This window comes from Sander lucioperca, chromosome 5, assembly GCF_008315115.2.
Source record: "Sander lucioperca isolate FBNREF2018 chromosome 5, SLUC_FBN_1.2, whole genome shotgun sequence".
Classification (NCBI taxonomy): Eukaryota; Metazoa; Chordata; class Actinopteri; order Perciformes; family Percidae; genus Sander; species Sander lucioperca.
This window is the reverse complement of record NC_050177.1, coordinates 31,229,247-31,251,666: the sequence shown is the minus strand read 5'-3', so window position 1 is coordinate 31,251,666 and position 22,420 is coordinate 31,229,247. Positions and strand designations below refer to the sequence as shown.

Here is a 22,420-nt window from a genome sequence, read left to right as displayed (position 1 = left end):
TTTAAATAGGAGTTTAAACACAGACACAACAGGAAGAATAAATCCATCAAATCAAGTCACAAATAATCAGCATGTGGCCTTGTTTTATTTCATTCATTTTGCATTTAGTTGTTCCACATTACCAGACATTTCAAACAATTCAATCATTGAGGTCATTCTACAAGTCAGATGAATAAATCAGCTGTTTACTATCTGACCTGGTCTGTTTCCTGCTGCTCCATCATTCTTTAGTGTCTGCTGGAAACAGTTAGCTTTCTATTTTCTGACTTTGTATGACATCATCAGTGTCTCTGCTTTCAGTCTGAACAGACCTCAACAGATTTAAAACCACATTCAGTCACAGAAAATACAAACAGGGAATATAAAATGTCAGAAGATTATTAAATGAAAAGTTCTCACTTCTCTCTCTATCTCTCTCTCTCTCTCTCTCTCTCTCTCTCTCTCTAACAACAGAATGAACAGATGATACACAGGGTGTTGTGAATATGTTACATTCCACATTAAATTCTATGAGGAGAACTCTGAAGAAAGTTGTTTTTACCCATTTATTCATGTCATAAATTGTAACACTGTCTTCCTCCCAAAATATGTATGTGTGTTAAATATAATTTTTGGATAACGCTCTTATCAATACATTACGGTAATAGTGTTGGTTGTTATATTTGAGGTATTATGGTTTCTCATACCTGCATGTATGGAATAAATAACTATATCAAACAGACGCTCTGCTTATACTTTCACGTCAAGTTCAAGTCAGTTAACTTAACACCCCCCATCTGTTTTTTTCACAAATCGCACCCTGCACACACATTTTATACTTTTTAATCCTCAATTCAAACTATAAAGTAAAATGAAATTGGATTTATATCTGCAGAGAGTCAGTTACTGGTTTCCACTGTTCTGCCAAAAAGTGATCACAGCCCCTACCTTTACACTGAAAGGTTGTTTCTGCCTCAAAAATACTGGATTTCAATTATATCTGACAGATTATAGCCCACAAGAACTTAACCAGTTTAAATACATTCTTTAAGAAGCAATACATCCATAAAATGCACGTTTCCACTTGCCAAAAAGTTACACACTAGCTTGTGTTTGAACATTTGTTGCTGCCTCAAAATTACTTGATTTAATGAATGAGGTTCATATCTGACAGATTATTGCCCTCACAGAACTTTCTACCAGTAGAAATACCGTTTTAAAGAGCCAATTAATCCAGTAACACGCAGTTTTCCAGGTAAATTGTGGACCTAACGTTTGAACACGCTCCCACGGACGGCGATCGCTTTTTGTCGCCTCGTGTGTTTATTCAACTTTGACCCGCGAGACTCTCCGCCGGTTTGAGAAAAATCAGCTGTTTCTATTCTGGTTACCAAATGTGGAGGAAGAACTCAGATTTGTTACTGAAGTAAAAGTAACTGTTGTGGCCAATTTAGATGTCTGTGCATGTTGGTGTGTGTGGGTGGTAGGTTTGTGTGAATGGGTTGTTCGTTAGGTTACGTCACCTGCGCACCTGTGTGTATGGGCTAATCAGCCAGGGTAGAAGGGAATCACAGGTGAGCCAGTAACGAGTTTTTTGAGTCTAGGAAGCCACACAGTTTTTCAACCTCAGCTCTGTGATAATGATGGTTTTTAGATCTCGTCTGTTTGTTTTTTAATCTTTCAAGTCAGTCTTTTGTATGTGTTTTTAAATACAGTTATACAATAAAGAATTAATTACACGACGATGGAGGACCTCATTTTTTGCAACAGCAAGAGTTGGAAATGGCTTCAAATTCCCTGTAGTGGCATTTTTTGTCGACAGATTGCCACTACATATTGTTGAAAAACTTAGCTTCAAAGGACAGAACGATTGGATTTGCCACAAGGACAGCACCGCGCTTCATTCATTCAGTGCCAGCTGAATCCACTCAATTGGACACATACAGCCTGCGCAAAAGCTTCACAGAGGAATTACGGTAGAACAAAACAAGAATTGTTACAAGCTGTGTGGAAGAGATTGGCCTTCTGACAAAAGGGATACAGGTACATCCTGCTACAATTCTTAATAAAGCCTTCAGCAGTTCTGCTAAATCAATATCAAAATGAGTGATGTGTCTGTCAATTAAAGTGAAACGGAAAATGAACGTGGTAAAAGATCGGTCAAACTAACGGCCAAAGCATTGGAATTAAAAATAATATCAAATCAAAAGGAAAGGAATTCCAGGATAAAGAAACTATACAAACTAATAAAGGAAGTTAAGCAACTGATGATTTTAAAGGGAAATGTGTCTGAGGTACAAACAAAGTATGAAATGTGTTTGAAACTTTGTGTGGAAATTGAACAGTTTCATGAATCATTGAAACAAAAACTACCTGAGGATGAAATGTCAAAACAAAATGAATGGTTTGAAATCCAAATGCACAACAATAAAGCAATAATACAAAACATGGAAAAGTGGTTGTTTGACGAAAGGGACAATGATGATGCTGCACTAAACAAACCTGCACCAGCCACAACTGTGGTCACTGATGACATTGGTCCAGGGGACAGCGTTTCTAATGTTGGTGGTAAAACAGGCTCATCAACTGGCCGTAGCAGTCAGAGGTCTTCAAGGTCTTCAATTTCCTCTGCATGCCTAAAAGCTGAGGTGGAAAGGGCTGCTCTCATTGCTAAGGCAGCTGCCCTTAAAGAAAGACATGAGCTGGACGCTCAGGAGGAGCAAATCCGACAGAAAAAGGAATTGCTGGAATTGCAAAGTCAAATTGCTGTTCAAACTGCAAAGGTTAATGTGTACAGAGGATCTGATGTGCAGAGCTCAAGAGCTCATTCAGATGGAATGAATTCGTATCTGCGAAGTTCTAAACGCAAATCTTCTCTCAGACTCTCTGCTATGGAATTTGTTCCACAAAGTTCAAAGCCTCAATTCAATCATCCACCAACAGGAGGCAGCAATGCGCCAGTGCTAATAGAGGCACAGCCTAAACATTCCAGTCATCAATTCAAGCATCCACCAACAGGAGGCGACAAAACTGCCATATCAATGGGAGCACAACACAAGGAAACCTTTTCACAGCATATTGGACCAAAAGCTCATGGTCTGAATCTCCAACCAAGCATGCCTCAAATATTTCAGGAAACATATCATGCAACACATCATACAAAGGAACCCATTAACAGTGTTGACCTGACGCAAATTAATGTGGACCAAGGCAATCTTCTTTCCATCATGCAACGACAAAATGAAATAACAGCTCTATTAGTGCAACAACATTCTTCATTATCATTACCTCCAAGGGATATACCATGCTTTGATGGAGATCCTCTTGAGTACAGCACATTTATCAGAGCATTTGAGCATGGAGTGGAAGGAAAGGCTGCTAGCAGCATAGACTGTTTATACGTTTTGGAGCAGTACACCAAAGGACAACCAAGGGAACTGGTTAAGAGCTGTCAACACATGCCACCAGACAGAGGATATCAAAGGGCAAAGAACCTCTTACAAGAACGTTTTGGAAATGAACAAAAAATAGCCACTGCATACATGGAGAAAGCTCTTGGATGGCCATCAGTAAAATCAGAAGACATTGACGCTTTGCAAGCTTTTGGTTTGTTTTTACGTGTCTGTTGTAACGCTATGGAGGACATCAGCTATATGTCAGAGATGAATATGCCCTCCAACATGCGTGCTATTGTCTTGAAGTTACCATATAAATTGAGTGAAAAATGGAGAAACACTGCTTATGAGCTGCAGGAGAAGCACAGTCGCCAAGCAGGTTTCAGTGATATTGTCAACTTAATTGAAAGGCAAGTGTCTGTTGCTTCCAGTCCACTCTTTGGAAACATTCAGGATACATCTACCTCAACACCTAAGTATAAAGAGAGAAACAAAGTCTCACAAGGATGCTTTAAAGGAAAAGGAAGCAGTTTCGCTACTTCTGTGGCAGCTGTCAATTCTCACCCTGTGGCTCAAATGCAAAATGAGAGAAACTTACCTGATAAACCAACAAGGGTGTATTGTCTGCTGTGTGAAGAGGGTCACAAATTGGAGTTGTGTCCCAAAATGGAGAAGAAGTTACACAGTGAAAAAATTAACTTCTTGAAGGAGAAAGGTGTTTGTTTTGGGTGTTTATCTGTGGGACACATGAGCAGAGACTGTCATAGGCGTCTGTATTGCAAATTGTGTAATCTGAAGCATCCTACCATCCTTCATATCCATTCAAAAGAGAAGAAAAACAATTCAGAGGACACACAGCAGGAAATATCAGAAAACAGCCATGCAGTTTCTCCCAAGACATGTGGCCATATAGGGGCCGGAGCACAGGACAGTGTCTTGGCAATTGTGCCTGTTCAGATTAAGGCTAAGAAAGGTAGCAAAATGCTAACCACATATGCATTTTTAGATCCTGGCAGCACAGCCACTTTCTGCTCTGAGCGACTCATGAGGGAGCTAAAGGTCAGAGGAAGGAGTGCCAAAATCCTGTTAAGGACTATGAATCAAGAAAAGTTTGTTGACAGTCATGTTATCTCAGGACTGGAGATAGCTGCACTCAATGGTAATACCTACTTTGAATTGCCAGAAGTCTACACCCAGTGTAAGATGCCTGTGACTCGTGACAACATTCCACGACAGGAAGAGTTAAGTGCTTGGCCACACTTAAGCTCTGTGGAAATTCCTGTAATTGATGCTGATGTGGAGCTGTTAATTGGGACCAATGTTCCAAAGGTAATGGAACCATGGCAAGTGGTACACAGCAACAACGAAGGACCTTATGCTGTCAGAACCATACTCGGATGGGTTATCAATGGACCAGTGAGAGGAGGCAATGAGACTGAGATTAGCTGTCCCACTATCACAGCCAACAGAATAACCATTGCTCACATAGAGGAACTACTGGTGAAGCAATATAACTATGACTTCAATGAGAAATCATCAGATGACAAGCCAGAAATGTCCAGAGAAGATCTCAATTTTATGGCAATCATGAACAGTTCAGCTGAACTCAACAGTGGACATTACTGCTTGAGATTACCTTTCAGAGAGGATAATGTTGTCATGCCCAATAACCGCCATGTTGTTGAGCAAAGAGTCCTCTACCTAAAAAGGAAATTTGAGAAAAATGCAACATTTAAGGAGGAATATGTTCATTTCCTTGGTGACGTCATAGACAAGGGCTATGCAGAGAGAGTGCCAGAACACCAATTGGAAGGAAAAGAAGGAAAGGTCTGGTACATCCCGCACCATGGCGTGTACCATCCTAAAAAGGGAACCTTGAGAGTGGTGTTTGACTGCGGTGCAAGTTTCAAAGGAATCTCCCTCAACAGTCAACTACTCCAGGGACCTGACTTGACAAATTCTTTGCTTGGAGTTCTCTTAAGGTTTCGTCAAGAACCTATAGCAGTGATGGCGGATATACAGGCAATGTATCATCAAGTCAAAGTGGCAAAGCAGGATGCAGATTTTCTTCGTTTCCTCTGGTGGCCAAATGGTGAACTGACACAACATCTCACTGAATACAGAATGACTGTTCATTTGTTTGGTGCAATATCATCGCCCAGCTGTGCCAGTTTTGCCCTAAGAAAGACTGCTGACGACAACAGAGAAGAATTCCCAGCACATGTGATCAACACCATCAAGCAGAAATTTTATGTAGATGACTGCTTGAAGTCCATGCCTTCAGAGGCAGAAGCAATGGCCTTGGTGGGAGACCTGACAGCTGTATGCCAGTTGGGAGGGTTTCAGTTGTTGAAATGGGTCAGCAACAGCAGATCAGTGATGGAGTCCATTGATGTAGAGAAAAGAGCTAAAGAAATGAAAGGACTGGATTTCGACAGAGACAATCTCCCTGTGGAGAGAACATTGGGACTGCAATGGTGTGCAGAAACTGACACCTTCAGATTCAAGATGGCAGTCCAGGAAAGACCATTTACAAGAAGAGGCATCTTGTCTGTTGTGAGCTCAGTATACGACCCCATTGGATTTCTGGCACCTTTTACCTTACCTGCCAAGTTGATGCTGCAAAACCTCTGTAGGTTGAGCTACAGTTGGGATGACCTTATTCCTCAACACTACCAGCTGCAGTGGGTCAGGTGGCTAGAAGACCTAAAAGGACTTAGGGTATTCAGCGTGCCAAGATGCATCAAACCAAAAGATTTTGGAAAACTCATAAGTGTCCAACTACATCACTTCTCTGATGCTAGCGAGGATGGTTACGGCACAGTTTCATACCTGAGGCTAAAAAACGACTGAGACAAGATTCACCTAGCCTTCATTTTAGGAAAGGCACGAGTTGCTCCAGTAAAGAAAGTGACAATCCCAAGGATGGAACTAACAGCTGCTGTGCTTGCTGTTAGAGTTGACAGAATGCTGAAAGCAGAGTTGCAACTACAGCTGGAAAGTTCAATCTTCTGGACGGACAGCACAACTGTGCTGAAGTACATCAGGAACGAAACGAAACGTTTTCACACCTTTGTGTCAAATAGGATCTCCATTATCAGAGAAGCCACTGTTGTCTCCCAATGGAGCTATGTAGACACAAAACGGAATCCAGCAGACGAGGCCTCTCGGGGTTTGAAAGCTGAGGAACTCCTTACATGTTGCAGATGGATCCACGGCCCAGACTTCCTTTTCAAGAATGAAAGTGAATGGCCTATTAATATTGTGGAGCCTGCTTCTTTCAGCTGTGATGACCCTGAGGTTAAAGGACAGGCTATTGTGAATACTGTGATCATCAAAGAGTCACAGAATGCAACAACACAGCTGATTACCAACTTCTCATCATGGAAAAGGTTAAAGACCTCAGTTGCTTGGTTTCATCAGTTGAGAAAGGTATTGCAGTTGTTGTGTCAGAAAAGACAGGAAATTCAAGCGTGTGTGTCTGGTAATGGACTTGACATAACTGAACAGAAGAACAAAGTGGAAAAGGAGATGCAAAGCTTCAAAGCCACATTGGGTGGTCAGACTTTGGCATTGGAAGATATTAAGACTGAAAGTGCCATCATTCAGTATTGCCAAATGGAAAAGTTCAGCGATGAAATAACTGCGTTGAAAAGTGGAACATCTGGAGTTAAGAAAAGTAGTCAGATTTACAAACTTGACCCAGTGCTGGAAAATGGGCTCTTGAGAGTGGGAGGATGACTCAGTAAAGCGGCAATGCCTGATGGCATGAAACACCCAGTCATTCTTGCTAAAAATCAGCACATCTCAACTCTCATTCTGCGCCACATTCATGAGCAATTGGGACATTCTGCAGCCAGAAAGATCCTTTCTTCCTGTGTTATTTGCAGACGCTATAGGGGAAAGCTGGGTGAACAAAAGATGGCAGATTTACCAAAGGAAAGACTCCAACCAGATCTCCCACCATTTACAAATGTGGGCGTTGATTATTTTAGTCCTTTTGAGGTGAAGGCAGGCCGTAGCCGCATCAAAAGATATGGAGTTATCTTCACTTGTATGGCGAGCAGGGCAGTGCACTTGGAAGTGGCATATTCATTGGACACCAGTTCTTGCATCCATGCACTTCGCCGATTCATTTCAAGACGAGGCCAAGTGTCACACATCAGATCTGATAACGGAACCAACTTTGTCGGAGCAGAACGCGAACTGAGACAAGCTCTATCTGCTCTGAACCACAAGCAAATTCAAAACACATTACTTCAATCTCGAGTAAAATGGACCTTCAACACCCCTAGTGCTTCACATCATGGAGGAGTGTGGGAGAGAATCATTCGTATGGTCAGGAATTCCGTACTTCATCAGCAAACCACAGATGACGAAGGATTGCAAACTCTTCTGTGTGAGGTGGAAGCTATCCTTAATGACCGTCCACTCACAAAAACTTCAGATGATCCCAATGATTTGGAACCTCTGACTCCCAATCACATTATCTTGTTAAAAGGCAAACCTGCTCTACCACCAGGACTTTTTGACACAAGTGATCTGTACACCAGACGGCGATGGAGGCAAGTTCAGTTTCTTGCTGATCTTTTCTGGCACAGATGGGTTCGGGAGTACATACCATTGCTACAGGAACGGCAACGGTGGTCAAAGGACAAGAGGAGCTTTGTTGTAGGGGACATTGTTCTTGTGGCGGACTCTACTGCCCCTCGTGGATCCTGGTTGTTAGGAAAGGTGTTGCAGACCTTTCCAGACACACAGGGACTGGTACGGTCTGTCAAAGTCCTGACCAAATGTAACATACTTGAGAGACCGATCACAAAGATCTGTCTTCTGCTGGAGGCTGATTAAGACTTTTGTAATGCTGAAATCTTAACCTTGAGGTTACCTACTTCATGGATATTTACTCGACATGAACATTGACTGAAAATGCACACTTGCACTATGAACATTATTGAATGATTTGTCATTGGCTCCATTATTAATTTGGTGAATTGCTGTGTTATTATACAGTAACAATTAGGGGCCGGTGTGTTGTGGCCAATTTGGATGTGTGTGCATGTTGGTGTGTGTGGGTGGTAGGTTTGTGTGAATGGGTTGTTCGTTAGGTTACGTCACCTGCGCACCTGTGTGTATGGGCTAATCAGCCAGGGTAGAAGGGAATCACAGGTGAGCCAGTAACGAGTTTTTTGAGTCTAGGAAGCCACACAGTTTTTCAACCTCAGCTCTGTGATAATGATGGTTTTTAGATCTCGTCTGTTTGTTTTTTAATCTTTCAAGTCAGTCTTTTTTATGTGTTTTCAAATACATTTATACAATAAAGAATTAATTACACGACGATGGAGGACCTCATTTTTTGCAACAGCAAGAGTTGGAAATGGCTTCAAATTCCCTGTAGTTTTTTGTCGACAGATTGCCACTACAGTAACAATACTACAGTGTAGAAATACTCTGTTACAAGTTTTAAAAGTATTTTTATTAAGAAGATGAGAACGAGCAAACAAGACACATGTTCATGTATTATTCATCCCAATACTCTGACTCAGGTTGAGACCAAATCAAACTGGAATAAAAAGTGACACAACTAAAATATGAAACAGAAACATAATATCGCATATTCATTTCAAATATTTGTTTTCCAAATTTTAAATATATTGCAATGATTCAAAATATAAAAGGACATAATAGTAACCAATAACAGTTGATTATTTTTTAGATGTTACATATCATGAAGTGTTTTTAGTCCAACAGTTCAAATGTTGATAATCCCAGAGATGAAATCAGATGAATGTTTTTGTGTTTGAGTCTCAGATCTGTTTCACAGTGCAGAGTGTGTGTGATGGTGAACAGACTGAACTTTGATTTCAGCAGCTGATCTTCAGTCAGTGTTTCTGTCCACAGGAGAGACTCTCAGTCCTGCAGAGGACACAGAGACACTGAGGAACCAGCAGACCAGACTGTAAACCCAGGATAAAGAGGTTGAGTGAATGTGGTGTTGAAGGTGTGGAGGAGGATCAGTGAGTCAGAGGAGACTGTGTAGAAGGACAGAGTGCCAGCAGGAACGTCTACATACACTGCTACTCTGTTAGAGACAGAGGAGGAGGAGGAGGAGATGCGTGTTTTTCTATTATTGTGCCTGACAGAGTAACGACCATCATCAGAGCAGAACAGTCTCCAGGACTGATCATTCCATCCAAACTTACAGTCATCACTCTCTCCTTTCTTCTGATTCCTCTGTAACTCACTGATATATAAACCATTCCTCTCCTCTCGACCTCCCAGTAACAGCGACCAGTCAGACCATTTCTACACAGCAGCTGAAACCAGCGGTCAAATCTGTCTGGATGATCAGGATATGACTGATGCTCTCCCACACATGTCACCTTCCTGTTGTTGTCAGACAGTTTGAGCTGTGGGTGTACTGTGTTTGTGTCCAGTTCCAGTTCACAGACATCTGATGGAGAGAACAAGACACAATACAGCTGCAGGTTATCATCTGATGATTTATTAACAACTTCACTGACAATAACTGAAAGAAAATCATTCAAACGTTCATTTCATTTTCAGCTGTGAGTGATGTTTAACAATCCAGTTCTAACAACATGAACAGTTAGTGAACATGAGAGTCAACATGTCAACAATGTTCAGCTTCTTGGAGCTCAGCGAAAATTCTGACAGGAAGACTTCTAACTAATCATGTTCTCTCTCTTCTAAACTGAACAGATGTTAGAGACGCCCACTTTAGCTAACCAATCAGAAGAGGCCCTGAAATTCTCAAGCTAATCACAGCACAACACCGCTGTTTTAAACCTGTCTCTCTCTCTGCTGTTCAGTTGTCATTTCAGGCTAAGAACAAGCTCACCTTCTCACGGCCGTGTCTCGCGGTAGCAGCTGATGTCTATACTAGAAGATGTTTCTCTTTCGCTCCCGTCCTACAAGCAGTTTTCGCAGCTCTGGTGCATGCACCGCGGGTCCAAATGGTAATTCACTCCAGAAGTTACTTTCACTCGAATGCAGTCCCGGGGATTTTGCCTCGTTCGTAGTACCTGACTCGCCGCACGGCTCGCCTGGCCTGCACAGCTTGCCTCAGCCGCCGACTCTCACCGCCGGCGTTGAACGTACTTCGGTCGGTGTCATCATGCAGAAGAACCGGCATGTTCAACTCAGCTCGATCATCCAACCGTTCGAAGTTAAGCATCTCAGCGGGCATATTTTGTTCATTCATGTTTGCCGCACACAGTAATGCGGCTCAGGGTGCGGTGGCCCGGAGTCCGGGCGCCGTCTAAACTCTGGTTTCAGCTGTAGATTCCTGCTTCTCTGGGGTTAATTCCCGTATCTATGATAGAGTCAGCAGGGGACATCGTTTTTCTCTATTCACGCATCAAGGTTATTTGTGCACTTAGGCAGGCACGTCTTTTCTCTATGGGCTCATTAGGTAAGCTGTTTTTATCTTCTCCGACATCCTTTTTAGCATGCTCATTTCAGTTGACGTTTTAAATTCGCGTGCGTATTTACATGCGCATTTACGTTGGTTCGCCTTTACAACAGACGTTGCTCTGGACCATGGATATATTAAGCTCTGGAAGGTGACAGCGAAGTATCTTTGAGCTGGGCGGTGCTGCGCAGCTGCAATCTGAGCTTGGCTACATGGTTGTGGTATGAGCGGCCTGTTCGAGGTTGCTGTCTTCTGGTGGCTGTGCATGAGTAATCTCAGTCATTTCAGTCTCGTGAGACAGTGATTGGGTCTTATACTGGGAGATAATGTAGGAAGGGGTAAATGTCGTTGACTAAAATGCTAGTTAACAGTATTTATCTTAACAACTAAACAGTAGCCTGTTTTACAATAAACGTCTGTTGGAGCAAACAGTGAGATTCAAGGCATGGAGCATTTATTCTGTCCATTGTCGTGTTTCTGCAGGTAAAATGTATTATTAAGTCTTCAACGCTTCAGATGTAATTTACTCGTGTCAATTGACGTCAAACATGTCTCTGGATTGCTACATCGGGTGAGGCTTGTAGCATCAAATGGGCATAGGAGGTACGTAGTGTTTTGTCCCATATTCATGACGTTTCTGGGCTATAGTACTGTTCTAATTCTCAGGCAGGGGTAAGATTCTTTTCTCGATAAGGAATGACACGTTGTTAAAGGCTGTCTTCGACGCTGTCGTGATATTTGTCAGTAGTCATGGTGACGTCTGCAGAATGCGTAGGTATTATTCTGCATTGGTAAATAAATATACTCATCATCGTTGTTGCCTGCTTACTATCGTTTTGTGCATTATGCTCACTCATGGTGGGTGGCGCACATTCATGGTATTTGCATATGCTCTTTCAATGCAAGTATTCTCAGCACAATATTCATATCGTATTCATGGCGTCACGTCGTCGTGTTCGATAATTTTGTTATATCGAAGATATATTTATCAAGCTGCATTGCTCGCATCAGCTATTCACTTTTATTTCATCTCATATCTGTAGGGGCCTCATTGAGTTTTACGTTTTATTAAATCTATTTACTAAGATGTGTTGTTCATTTCCATTAAGTTTCTTATGTTGGTAATATATTGGTGCAAGTCCTTCAAATCAGATTCTGTCTGATTCCTGGTAGATGTGTTGGAATCAGTGGCAGCCCAGGTTCCTAATCACTACGCGTATTTACTTCGGTCATGGCTGACCTCGGCGGTTGGTCTTGCATCATTAAAGTGCGTGTCTTACTCATGGGCGCGCCAAACTCAGCATGGTGCATATGGGTCGCGTGCCCTTCTATCAGCATTATGGTCATCACAACCTCTTATTTCATGGATCCTTCTTGTGGTATCCTGTCTGATGTTGTTTATTTTTTACATAGATTCTGCAATGCCCGCTGAGGTGAGTATGTTGTATCTTCCCAGACACTTTTTATCACTTATTAAAGATTACTTTTGGGCATGTCGACACAAATTTTGTTTGTGGTTGGTATTCACTTGCTTCGCATAATCGTCTTCGTGCGGATGGCTTCTCTGTCTTAACCATGCTAGCGTCAGTTGGTATCTGGGTATTACTAAGGCACTATATTAATAATACTTGTGTGGCACTCGTTTTCTTTTGCTGAGTTAGTTTCGGGGGAATCCCTAAGTATGGTGGTGATAGTCCATCTTACTGGGCAAAAGGCGGTCGTTATCATCTCATGCATTGATCGAATTTTAGCAGCAAGTTGTAAAATACCTTTTTATTGTAACTCTTCATTTATGCAGTGCATAAGTGACGTTATCACTGACCTTGTACGCAGCTAACTCATGACATTTGACCTCAATCAAGTTGTACTCCTTACAACACTACCTTCTAAGTCGCAGAGACACTGCTTCTTTTCATTGCTTTTAATCTAAGATTAACTACTCATTGCCTAGGCTCATACTAGAGGTTTTACGGCTATATTTCGGTTTGACCATCATTTAGTTATTCTTATTTTACCTCAGTTTATTCGGGTCATTCATTCAATGTAGGGACGCTACTACGGCAGCAAATCAAGGCATTTCATGTACGTCCCTGCAACAACTCGGCAGATGGTCTTCCTCTGCTTGCTCCTCTTACATTCATCCTATGTCAGCGACATCCTGGCAACCCAGAGATCTCTCAGGCATAATCCCGGGAAGCATGCATATAACTGGTGGTGGTGTGTTGATCTCTGAATACTCTCACATTTGAGTCTATCTGTGTAATTACATGCTGGCTTATATCTACATGTATTTTCATCAGCAACCCTATCATTGTGCAGTAATTTAAAAAAATAAAAAGTATATTATATGTATATATATATATATATAGGTGTACCCGGACGCTGTGCCGTGGATAAGATCAGGCTAACCCGGACGCTGTGCCGAGGATAATAACATGTAACCCGGCCGTCGGGCCGAGAGCGAGTGTAGCCAAACCCGTGCGCTGAGTCACGGTAAGAATAGTTAACCCGGCCGTCGGGCTGAGAGCAAGTGTAGCCATAACCGTGCGCTGAGTCACAGTAAGAATAGTTAACCCGGCCGTCGGGCCGAGAATAGCCAAAACCGTGCGCTGACCACGGTATGTGTTGTAACCCGTGCGCTGACCACGGTAATGTTGTAACTCGTGCGCTGACCACGGTAATGTTGTAGGAGAGAGAGTAGGAGATATATTTATATTATAAAAAAAAAAAAAAAAAAAAAAGGGTGCGTATGTGAATACATGTGTATATGTGTTACATGGATTTTCTTTTCATCTGCTGGCTAGCTTTCGTAACGGCTTATTTACGCAATTTATTTCTCTTTTATTTTGGGGGCTGCATATCATACAAGTCTGATACACTACAAGCCTTTTTAATTCAAGCTGTTCACACTATAAGCGAATTATACACTGATTCTCTACAAAGCACTATACACTTCAAAGCTGAATCATTCAGTTTTATTGCGGCCAAAATAGGTAAGTATGTTCCTTTCAACAGTCCTCATCACGTTTTGGGGGATCAGCTTTTGGCCTTCTAACCCCCTAATTATTATCATTTAATAATGATGGAGTCTAATCTCCAAAGACTGTACATGTCATATCATGTTTGCATTCAATAAATATTTGCATATCTGCAACGAAGTCTCTCCTGATTGAAATACATTGATGCCATCAACACAAAGTTTAGGAGCGCAATACTAATGATTTAGTTTGAAGTTCCTGTGACGTGACGTTTCCAGTCTACGGTTCAGACTCAAACACACGGAGCTCTGAAGCAGACCTGTGCGTCGCTTAGTGTACACTCTCGCTATAAAATGCAGGGCAGCTTCAGGTTTATGGACGCGCTCTGCTGTCGACATGCGGCAGATGTGTTGCGTTTGTGTATTTCTGCAGTCATCAATCACATCCGATGTAGAGCAGTGTACAGACACTTCCCTAAACTTTGTCTCATTCAGAGACCCAAACGGGGCTCTGTGCCTGTCACGCCGCCTTCACACTGGCAGTTGAAATCAGCTCCGTAATACGCAATATGCCCTACAGCCGACGTCGTACTACACCGTTTAAAAGATTCGGAAGCGACTCACAAAAATGGCGGAGAGACTAGACCGACTGATAAGTGTCTGAATGTACGATTCTCTATGACCTCTCTTATACAGATATAAATAGAGAGGCTGCTGCGTGGAGAAAAGTTGCCCAGGACGTTGACATGTCACGTCGGTTAAATGTGATATAGCGGTATAATGTCAATAGTTAAATGTGATATAGCGGTATAATGTCAATAGTTAAATGTGATATAGCGGTATAATGTCAATAGTTAAATGTGATATAGGGTATAATGTCAATAGTTAAATGTAATATAGGGTATAATGTCAATAGTTAAATGTGATATAGCGGTATAATGTCAATAGTTAAATGTGATATAGCGGTATAATGTCAATAGTTAAATGTGATATAGCGGTATAATGTCAATAGTTAAATGTGATATAGCGGTATAATGTCAATAGTTAAATGTGATATAGGGTATAATGTCAATAGTTAAATGTGATATAGCGGTATAATGTCAATAGTTAAATGTGATATAGCGGTATAATGTCAATAGTTAAATGTGATATAGGGTATAATGTCAATAGTTAAATGTGATATAGCGGTATAATGTCAATAGTTAAATGTGATATAGGGTATAATGTCAATAGTTAAATGTGATATAGGGTATAATGTCAATAGTTAAATGTGATATAGCGGTATAATGTCAATAGTTAAATGTGATATAGGGTATAATGTCAATAGTTAAATGTGATATAGGGTATAATGTCAATAGTTAAATGTGATATAGGGTATAATGTCAATAGTTAAATGTGATATAGCGGTATAATGTCAATAGTTAAATGTGATATAGGGTATAATGTCAATAGTTAAATGTGATATAGGGTATAATGTCAATAGTTAAATGTGATATAGGGTATAATGTCAATAGTTAAATGTGATATAGGGTATAATGTCAATAGTTAAATGTGATATAGGGTATAATGTCAATAGTTAATTGTGATATAGGGTATAATGTCAATAGTTTGATGTCTGTAGCTAGTTAACTAATTAGCATTAGAGCCCTGCAAGCCGGCCCCGTTGGGCCCCGACGGGCTAAGCCCATTTGGGCCGGGCTCGGGCCGTTTTTTTTTTTTTTTTACAGATCGGGCTCGGGTCGAACTCAGGCTTATTTTAGCTGCTTGCTCCACCTGCAAGCAATAATTTATTTTGAAGAAAAATACAATGTTTCGGTCTCAGACCTTCATCAGGTAAATTTTTTTCTTCTAAATAAATAATTTGTTGCGTAATGGTCAGTGTGCAGAATTTTCTCAAAAAATTTTGATCTGCTACTTTTGATCATATCCTACGCACCTGCCCGACAAAAAAGCTTTCCTACGTTGCACGGTGTTATTGGAATAAATAACACAAAATATTTTTTAGAAGAAATCTCAACATAAATTTCACACTAAACTTAAAAAGGCTGTTGCTGCAATTTTGTTAATTTTACAGGAAAAAAGCCCCGTTATTATTAGATGAGGAGCCTACGATCAAAATAATGAAGTTAGTGTCTGTGTCTGACCTGGGCTGGCACATGTTCACGTTAAAAAGCGTGTGCGTGCACAAGCACTACGGTCACGCTCAAATTGTCCCGGTTTTAGTTCCGGGAAATCTGGTCACCCTACAGTGACAGTGTTGGCTGTATCATTAAATGTCTTTAGTTGTGTTAAAGAGGAGTTGGAGCAGAGTGTCTGTTAAAACCTAGGCCACTGTTTGGAGCTAACTGTAATCTTACTGGAAGCTGACTCGCTAGAATAGACAAATGTTTTTTAAAGCTATGAATTGAATAATTTGCCTGCTGAGAAACGAGTTTCAGGCATTCCCATTTGTTGGGGGAACTAACCTGCACACGCATTACATATGGATCTGGAAGTCAATCCCTTAAATCATCCCTTAAATCAGATATTTAAAGTGCTCATATTATGCTTTTTTGGCTTTATCCCTTTCCTTTATTGTGTTATATATATTTTTTGTGCATGTTATAGGTTTACAAAGTGAAAAAGCCCAAAGTCCTCCCCAAAGGGACTTACCATCTCCAACAGAAAACACTGTTCACAAACTGCTCCAAACAGCTCTGTTGTAGTCCAGCCTTTACTTCAGAGACACACGTGGTCACTTTGGAACACACGTTATAATGCTCACCTAGCTGCTAGCATGGCACGCCCTCATACTCTGCTACTGACTGGCTAGTAGTCCTTACTTAGGTACTGTCAGGACATGCCCTCATACTCTGCTACTGACTGGCTAGTAGTCCTTACTTAGGTACTGTCAGGACACGCCCTCATACTCTGCTACTGACTGGCTAGTAGTCCTTACTTAGGTACTGTCAGGGCACGCCCTCATACTCTGCTTCTGACTGGCTAGTAGTCCTTACTTAGGTACTGTCAGGGCACGCCCTCATACACTGCTTCTGACTGGCTAGTAGTCCTTAGTTAGGTACTGTCAGGGCACGCCCTCATACTCTGCTTCTGACTGGCTAGTAGTCCTTACCTAGGTACTGCGCATGTGCGACTCCCAACAAAGATGGATTAGAAGTGAGATGTCTCACTCTGTAGCTAAAACAGAGAGCTCAATACACAGGGTGAAAAGAGGAGCTGCAGCAATGTGTAGTACGACAAAAATATGGTGTTTTTTGAAAATTAAACCATGTAAACCTATTCTGATATAACCTCAAAATACAATTATGAACCTGAAAATGAGCATAATATTAGCATTTTAAGTCTGTAAACTGTGTGAAAGGTGTAAACTGCAGGCTAGTAAATGCTCTGTTGTTGGTCCACTTCCTGTGTTTGGGTCAGATCACGTTCTCAACTGGTCTGGCTATCACCAGACCAAGCTCAATCTTTTCAGATTGAACAGGGTGAAATCAAATCACCGTCAGATGGGGCTGGGTTTACCCAGTCTAGTTCTCACCTGAAGTGAACCGAACTCTAGTTCACTTGAAGAGAACCGAGACCCCCGTTATCAAGTGGACCAGAGTTCAGATGAGCTTTCACACCGCCCCAAACCAACAGGACTAACGGACCAAACGCTCCAAAGTTCATTTATAACGGACCAAACTGCTCAGGTGTGAAGGAGACCTTACTGTAGGTCTCCTGCACACTGGCTGCATGGCGTGAGCGTGGCCTTTCTGCTGCGTGTCAGTTGCATGGCGGCTGCATGTCAGCTGCGAGGCGTTTTCTTTGTCTTTACACACCAGAAACGTGTCTGACGCGGCGCTGCTGCTGCTGCTGCTAGCCTTGTCTGTACACATGTATGTTTCTCATTGATAAAATGAAATAAGCAGTGGTATACTTCATGTTAAACATAAATATATACTGATTTGATTACAGCAATGACAACATCGGCAGTATTGACGGCAAAATGGGCTACAGATTATTTCAAGGGACTTTCAAACATCAAAATGTCATTTATTAAATGTATTTGTGTCAAAATGACATACAAACATAATTTTGTATTCTCTTTTGCCTGGAAACGCTTCCAACATGCCATGCTTGTGTTCTGCGTGGTTCTTATTTCTAGCATGCACATGTTTTCAGCCTGACGGTGCATATCTACCTGGCCATGCATTTACGCTCCATTTGAAAAAAATGCTCTGTGTCAGAAAGCTTGCCGATGCCCATCTTTAAGCAAATTAATCAGTTGATTACGACTGTGATCACTTTTTGTCAGAACAGCAGAAGCGCGTGTCCCCCCCTCCCGCTCCAGGTGACTGATGGACGGACAGGTGCTGCTGTCGGTTCACTTTCCTTCTTCAGTTGTCGGATGGAAAGTTGGAGATGTTTCCAATCAGCAGAAATCAGCTGGGACAGCCAACCAACACACAAACTGGGAGTACAACCACTTTAATTAATGTTGACTTTGTGAATATTATATCTGAACTTTTAGCTTCAGTCTTCATCACAGACTCCAGCAGTTTTGGACAGTACCGAAGCCAAGTGAATGTAACATCAATCTGAGCATCACAACTAACTGATTTAGACACAGATATGGTCATAATAATGCTCCAAAATGCTGTCAAATTGCATTTTTCTTTTTTAAATCATCACATTTTCTTAAGGGTAGGAGCCCTAAACCTCCTGCCAAATATGGTCACCCAAGTCTTTTCACCAACCTGGGGAAAAGTGCCCAGTGTTGTTAAACAGGAGGAATGTGAGGTACAACAACAGCCTGTCAACTGCTACTGTTGATTCTTCATCAAGCTGCACAGTTTGGACATGTGCAGCTAACTGACTGCAGCTGGAACATCTGGTGGAGCATCACAGCTGTCTAAAAACAAGGACAGATGTTAATGACTGCTACACTTGATTATATCCATAATTCATAATCAATTAGCCTTGTGTGATGACAAAATCCAAAGTTTCTAAATGTCTGACTTGTTTTCATTCCTGCAGAATGACTCCTCAACAATAACTCCCATCCCAATACTGACCTTACTTCCTTCACCTTTTAATGGTTCTGCTATTACCTTCTGCTTTGGTAGCACTAGGGTTACAACCTTTCTGCCTAATGTCTGTCTCATCTTATTGCTTTTCCCGTCTTTTATTCCTAGAGAGTTCTCCTCATAGAATTTAATGTGAAATGTAACATATTCACAACACCCTGTGTATCATCTGTTCATTCTGTTATTAGAGAGAGAGAGAGAAGTGTGAACTTTTCATTTAATAATCTTCTTCTGACATTGTATATTCCTTGTTTGTATTTTCTGTGACTGAATGTGGTTTTAAATCTGTTGATGTCTGTTCAGACTGAAAGCAGAGACACTGATGATGTCATACAAAGTCAGAAAATAGAAAGCTAACTGTTTCCAGCAGACACTAAAGAATGATGGAGCAGCAGGAAACAGACCAGGTCAGATAGTAAACAGCTGATTTATTCATCTGACTTGTAGAATAACCTCAATGATTGAATTGTTTGAAATGTCTGGTAATGTGGAACAACTAAATGCAAAATGAATGAAATAAAACAAGGCCACATGCTGATTATTTGTGACTTGATTTGATGGATTTATTCTTCCTGTTGTGTCTGTTTAAACTCCTAATTAAAAAGTAAAGTTTCCATCCACTAAAAGTTCTGTTGTTGCCGCTGACAGACTCAGATTATTATTCTAAGAGTCTGACAACATTATGAAAGGATCCCTACAGAGATAGACCTTTTAGTTAAAGAGTAAGATCCTTTTAGTTTAACATGAAACAGCCCCGAAATCACCATCACCAAACCCACCAGACTCCATGTAAATAATCAGGACTTTTAGCGTGTATAGAGCCAGCATATTTCCACATGGAAATGGGTGAATTAAGAGTTTATTTCAACCAAACCAGAGTGGTGATTGTAGTTGGAACAGTTGATATATATTTTTTCTTTTTCTATCGACTATAAATGAAGTGTGTTTAATAATCATGAAATTGCTATTTTATTTAAATGGAATCTGGTGGAAACATACATTTAAATGCTTACATTATATTTAGTTATTTCTCTTTATACTTACAAATTGTTTTAATTATTTAACTGCTGTACATGATTTAATACTCAAGTAAAGTACAAGTACCTCGAGTTAAGTCCAGTACTTGAGTAAATGTACTCAGTTCCAGTCCACCACTACCTGATTCATTAACTGAATGTGTATCTGTAGTTCCCCTCCTGACCTCCAGGTGGAGGCCTTCTTTCATTTTAAACTTTTAATCTGAAAATCCCTGACTTGGAGGAAACCGGAAGTCTCGTTGCTTCACTGTGCTCTCGAGCTGGCGGCGGGATAATTGTGTTGTTTATTAGTGAGTTTTAAACATAGACACTATAAGAGATCCCATTGTATACCTAGAAGATACAATAAGGAAGGCTCAGGTGAATAAAGAATCTGTAGTGGCAGTATTTTTTGATATTGAAATGGCATATGATATGTTGTGGAAAAATGGTATGCTGATTAAGTTAAGAATATAGGGAATAAAGGGAAGGATGTTCCAGTGGATAAAAGGGTTTTTTATCTGACAGAACAATTCAAGTTAAAATGAATGGGGAACTAAGTAAGAGCTACAGTGTGGAAAATGGTGTCCCACAAGGGAGCATTATCAGTCCACTATTATTTTCAATAATGATTGATGATATTTTTAAGGATATACAAAATTCAGTTGGGGTAGCATTGTTTGCAGATGATGGAGCAATGTGGAAAAAGGGAAGAAATATAGATTTTGTAATGGATAAGATGCAGCAGGCAATAAACAAAGTCCAAGAATGGGCTGTTCAATGGGGATTTAGGTTCTCTATAGACAAAACAAAGATTTTATTCTTCTCTAGGAAGAAAATAAGTATGAATGTGAAAATCAAATTATCTGGAGCACAATTAGAACGAGTGGAATTCTTCAAATATTTGGTTTGACAAAAAACTGACTTGGACAATGCATATTCAAAAAATTATAGATAAATGCAAGAGAGTGTTGAATGTGATGAGATGTTTGCGTGGAGTAGAATGGGATGCAGGTAGACCTGCTTTGAAATCCATTTATACAGGACTGATGAGATCGGTATTTGATTATGGGTGTATAGTGTATGGGTCAGCTGCTAAAACATCATTAAAGAAGTTAGATGTAATTCAAAATCAAGGTTTGAGGCTATGCTGTGGGGCAATTAAGACCACTCCAGTGGCAGCAGTTCAGGTAGAGATGGGGGAGATGCCTCTCCATCTTAGAAGAGACCAGTTGTCTCTCGTATACTGGACGAATTTGAGGGGTCATGGTGACAAACATTTGAGTCAGTCAGTTCTATGGCAATGTCAAGAAAGAGAGAATGACCTAATTACAAGTTTTCGATGGACAATAAGGCAGAAGTTAATAATGATGGGAATCAGTGCACTGAAAATAAGCCCTTCAGTGGTTCATCCATTTGTTCCTCCTTGGCTTTTGTCAGAGGTTCCAGTTGACTTAGGTCTATTGGAGGAAAAGGAGGTTAATGAAGTGGATCATTACAGGGTACAGAGATACATTTCAAGGAAATATAAAGAAGGAGTCATTATATATACTGATGCATCTAAGAAGACGGATACGAAAATGGGAATTGCTTATGTTATCCCTCAATTAAACATTGAATCTGCTAAACGAATTAATGATGATTTAGCTGTATACACAGCAGAACTATTAGCAATATGGATGGCCTTGATGTGGGTAGAGAGCAATAGACCTAAGCAAGCTGTGATTGGCTCAGACTCCAGCTCAGCTTTGACAAGCCTTAAGTTTCTTCACTCTGAGTCTAGACAGGACATAGTGTATGAAATAATACAACTAGCTAACAATCTAATTAAGTCAGGTATTAGTACTACATTTATATGGGTACCAGCTCATATAGGTGTAGGATGTAATAAATTGGCAGATAAGTGTGTGAAGAAAGCAGCAGAGCTGCCTGATATAGAGGTGGATATTAAATACAGTAAAGCTGAAGTCAAAAGTATAATTAAAGCTAAAACAAATGAAAAATGGCAGTTTTTGTGGGCTAATGAACAGACTGGAACCTGTATAGAATTCAAGGAAAAGTGGGGAAGAGTAGGAATACATCCAGAAGTAAGCAAGAAGAAGATGTGGTGTCCAGAATGAGGCTAGGACATACAGGATTAAAGGGTACATTATTTATAATGAAAAAGCATGTTGATGGAATGTGTGAATATTGCGATAGTCAAGAGACCATAGAGCATGTAATTATGTATTGTCCTAAATACCATCAAGCCAGACAAAGATTGATTTCACAACTTGGTGAAAACCAGATGACATTAAATTTACATGATATACTGCAAAAAGGATCTGGTGAAAATTGTTTTCATTTTTTGTTTTCTTTTTTGAAGATAACTGGGTTATTAAAAAGGATTTAAGAAAGTGTAGGTTGACCTCTTGATCCACACTCCAGTCCAGATGGGGGCGGTAATGGTCCATTCAAAAACACAAGAAGAAGAAGAAGAAGAAGAAGAAGAAGACAGAGCTCCAGGTAAACCCGCGCACACACTCAGGTAAACACTTTAATAACTGTTCTTT

The 22,420-nt window shown here is 40.7% G+C and overlaps 2 protein-coding genes and 1 long non-coding RNA gene across 3 annotated transcripts in view; 2 read left to right on the top strand and 1 right to left on the bottom strand.

The window, feature by feature from the left end:
- The window catches only part of LOC116054954 (NACHT, LRR and PYD domains-containing protein 12-like), a 752,812-nt gene that overhangs the window by 656,527 nt on the left and 73,865 nt on the right, over positions 1–22,420 (top strand). The window lies entirely within an intron of this gene.
- The window catches only part of LOC116038066 (NACHT, LRR and PYD domains-containing protein 3-like), a 1,733,742-nt gene that overhangs the window by 1,667,173 nt on the left and 44,149 nt on the right, over positions 1–22,420 (top strand). The gene's annotated exons all lie outside the window — the stretch shown is intronic.
- Positions 43–680, bottom strand: LOC118495155. The gene is made up of 2 exons (XR_004897480.1): positions 452–680; positions 43–311 (listed from the first exon to the last, which is right to left on the bottom strand). It is a non-coding gene; the product is annotated as an uncharacterized LOC118495155 (long non-coding RNA).